The sequence below is a fragment of the Bison bison genome, unplaced genomic scaffold, assembly GCF_000754665.1.
Source record: "Bison bison bison isolate TAMUID 2011002044 unplaced genomic scaffold, Bison_UMD1.0 scf7180017863790, whole genome shotgun sequence".
Lineage (NCBI taxonomy): Eukaryota > Metazoa > Chordata > Mammalia > Artiodactyla > Bovidae > Bison > Bison bison.
Window position 1 is genome coordinate 960,775 of NW_011494362.1, and position 4,167 is coordinate 964,941.

A 4,167-nucleotide genomic window follows, 5' to 3' on the forward strand; every position below is an offset into this window, starting at 1 on the left:
TATGTCTTTTCAGGCCCCAGTTCCTCATGATATAATTTCAATTGAAACAGTTAATTTCTAACACAAAAGGGATTCATCTATTTCTCTGCTAGGACTGAATTTAGTGAGTTTATCGTGTAATCAAGAGAAGCACCTGTTCAAACAACTTCAGTTGATATATGTTCCTGTGTGCCAATCAGGGTCAGTGTTAGAAAACTGCATGCCTTTTGCAACTGTAGCTGGGTTTCTATTGGTTCAGTTCAGTCACTCAGTCATGTCCAACTCTTTGCGACCCCATGGACTACAGCATGCCAGGCTTCCCTATCCATCACCAACTCCCAGAGCTTGCTCAAATTCATGTCTATCAAGTCAGTAATGCCATCCAACCATCTCATCCTCTGTCATCCCCTTCTCCTCCTGCCTTCAATCTTTCCCAGCATCAGGGTTTTTTCCAATGTCAGTTCTTGGCCAAAGTATATTTCCAACGTCAGGTGGCTAAAGTGTTGGAGTTTCAGCTTCAGCATCAGTCCTTCCAATGAATATTCAGGACTGATCTCCTTTAGGATCGACTGGTTGGATCTCCTTGCAGTCCAAGAGACTATCAAGAGTCTTCTCCAACACCACAGTTCAAAAGCATCAATTTTTCAGCGCTCAGCTTTCTTTATGGTCCAACTCTCACATCCGTACATGACTACTGGAAAAACCATAGCTTTGACTAGACAGACATTTGTCAGCAAAGTATGTCTCTGCTTTTTAATGTGCTCTTTGAGTTTGTCATAGATTTTCTTTCAAGGAGCAACTGTCTTTTAATTTCATGGCTGCCGTCACAATCTGCAGTGATTTTGGAGCACAAGAAAATAAAGTCTGTCACTGTTTCCATTGTTTCCCACATCTATGAAGTGATGGGACCAGATTCCATGATCTTCATTTTCTGAATGTTGAGTTTTAAACTAGCTTTTTCACTCTCTTCTTTCACCTTCATCAAGAGGCTGTTTAGTTCCTCTTCACTTTCTTCTGTAAGGGTGGTGTCATCTGCATATCTGAGTTTATTGATATTTCTCCTGGCAATCTTGTTTACAGCTTGTGCTTGGGTTTCTATAGCAGATTTCTAAAGCGATTGTGTCCTCCTCATTTCCATTCAGCATTTTTCTCTGCATGTTGAAGGCTGTTTATTGTTAATGCTAGAGATTCTTCACCCGAAGGAATTTCTTCTTGGCCATGAGAAGCCACTTGGTCCACATGAAGGGCAATTCAGATATGCTGGAGGTTGTCCTTGGAAGCTTCCCTCAGCCAATGTTGGAAAGTGAATTGACAGATAAATAACCCAGCTTTCTCTCCCATTTTGGGGGGACAAACCTGGGGTCTACTTTACCTTCTCCCCGAATCTCCCAGTAGAATGGAAAAGTTCTGATTTTCTATGGTAGAAATGACTTTATTGGCTTTCTTTCTCTTTTTGTTTCATAGTCTCATTCCTCCAAGGGTGTTTCCGAGATCACCTCTGAAATAAACTACTTGTAGTTGCCTACTTGTCTCAGGGTCCCAAACGATGGATGTTACATTTCAAGCCAAATGGAACTTGAGTCTCGTTTCCTGTGGCCGGAGATCTTGCTGAGATCCTAGTTATCTGAACTGGAATGCAGAAGCTCATTTGCCTTTTTGATCATAAGAAGAAATGGAGCCAATGTGTCCCGCTTCTATACACAGCATCCCTGTCTTTTGGAAAACCACTTAAATAGGGTAAGAACAGATTGGAGCAGGGCAAGAAATGGACTTTATCAGATGTTATGCTCAGCTTTGTTTTATCAGCTATTTTCTATCTTCATCGGTCGCACTGTATGACAGCCAGTTCTAGACAGGTGTGGACTGACTTGTCACAGCTGCACCTTGTCATAGCTGCACCCTACTTCTCAGTTTATGCCTTATAATGTCACTAGTAGCGCTGTTACATGATGGTTATAGAAACCTGCTTAGCCCCTCTGGTATATGTACAAAACTATATGTACTGGATGTGTATCCTTCGAAGAGATCCTTGATCTCTAAAGGGATGGGAGCCATTAAATGAGGCATAGTCTAGACCATTCCTCAGAATCCCCAGTGGAATTGAAATTTACTCACTCCTAGGAGTAACCACGGAGAAGGCACTGGCGACCCACTTCAGTACTCTTGCCTGGAAAATCCCATGGACACAGGAGCCAGGCTGCAGTCCATGGGGTCGCTAAGAGTCGGATGCAACAGAGCGACTTCACTTTCACTTTTCACTTTCCTGCATCGGAGAAGGAAATGGCAACCCACTCCAGTGTTCTTGCCTGGAGAATCCCAGGGACGGTGGAGTCTGGTGGGCTGCCATCTATGGGGTTGCACAGAGTTGGACACGACTAAACCGACGCAGCAGCAGCAGCAGCAGGAGTAACCAGGTCAATAATTCACTCTTGGATGGTTTTCTATTCTTCCTGTTTCATTCTTCTCAGGCCCCTAATTCTGGAGCCCCGAGATTACTTCTTCAAAATGAATGACCTATACACAAAGCTCTTGTTTAAGTCTTCACTTTTGGGAGGAAAAACCCAAGTAACACTTACATATACTAGTTGTTTCTTGCCCTAAGAAACTTAAAATCAATCATAGGACATTACATGTATCCAGATAATTAAAATAAAAGTCAGTGAGACAAAAATATAAATGGAAGTTCAGAGACCATTTAGATTAAGTGAAAAAAATCTTACAAGTGATGGTTTTCCCTCTGGGCCTTGAAAGAAGACTTAAACTTTGGATTTTTCAATGTGTAGATGAAGAATGGAAAGGCCATTCTAAATAGAATGATGCATAGAGAAGAGACAGGAATACCCAGGCCTGTTCTGGGACTGTTGTCTTAATTTGACTGGACCATGAAGTTTATGAAAAGCAACAGTGAAATATAAGTATGCAGTTAGATTAAGATCATGTTGTCATTGGTATACCTACGGCTGATTCATACTGATGCTGATGTTTGGCAGAAACCAACAATATTGAAAAGCAATTATCCTTCAAATAAAAATAAATAAATTTAATTATTAGAAACAGATCATATTGTCAGGGGTTTGAAAGTCAAGCTATGGAGACTTGACTAGAAGTCTAGGGATTGACTAGTCTAGTCTTGACTAGAATATAGGGCTATATGAAAGTTATCATTTATACTTCTATGAGAATTAATAGTAGAAAGCAAATTAAAACCATGAAATATATGCTAAAAATGTATGAACGTGCTTGTTCTGTAAGGGATGTTGCAACAGTCATTAGAGCTGGATTTTCCTGTTTTCTCTAGGATGATTGCCCTTCCTGTATTGAACTTTAAGATTTCACAACCAAGTTTCAGTTGCTTAGTACTAGTCATGCATCAGTTTGGTAGGGCTCCAAGCCTGGGTGGCCTAAACAACAGAAATGTATCATCTCTCAGTCCTGGAAGGTAGAAATCCAATATCAAGTTTCCAGCAGGGTTGGTTCCCTCGAGCGGTGGGAGGGAAGGATCTGCTCCAGGCCTCTTCCCCTTGGCTTACAGATGACTGTCTCTCTCTGTGTTCCTTCACATGGTCTTCCCTCTATGCCTCTTTGTGTCCAAATTTCCCTTTTTTATAAGGACACCAATCACATCGGATTATGGCCCATCCTGACAACCCAGTTTAATATACTACCTGACTACGTTTCCAAATAAAGTGACATTATGAGGTACTGGGGTTTAGGATGTCAGCAGAAGAGTTTTGGAGAACACAATTCAACTGGTTACTTCTTGTGAGTCTAAAAAAAATCCTTAAAGGGAGTCATAAAGTCAGTTAAAGTTTATTTAACAAACTCAAGACTTGGAGAAGTTAGATCAATCCTTTATGTAAATAACTGATCTTGTCCGTGGTCTTAAGGAGTTTACTAGGAGCTTGAAACTGTATTTGTAGAAACTTCTGCTGAAGAATTGCAAATTGGGAGATGAAGAATCAGTTCAAAATGTGAACAAATATGTATGAATAGTAAGGCAAATAAGAAAGATGTCACATGTAAAGGAGAAGAAACATTGCAGATTGGGTGAATGTAAGCTCTGCTTCTCAATGTCTGGATTGTAATGCTGACTCTATTACTTATATGTGAATGGCGCTGGATAATTTACTTGATCTTTCCGAGCCTAAATTCATTATTTGAAAAATCTGTATTGTCAAGGCTATGGTC

At 40.6% G+C, this 4,167-nt stretch overlaps 1 protein-coding gene across 1 annotated transcript in view; it reads left to right on the plus strand.

The window, feature by feature from the left end:
* Nucleotides 1-1,665: 1,665 nt before the first annotated feature.
* Nucleotides 1,666-4,167, plus strand: part of TLR10 (toll-like receptor 10) — a 15,296-nt gene continuing 12,794 nt past the window's right edge. Inside the window, exon 1 of the mRNA XM_010833593.1 lies at nt 1,666-1,716. The gene's annotated coding sequence lies outside the window, so the exon portion shown is untranslated. The remainder of the gene's footprint in view (nt 1,717-4,167) is intronic.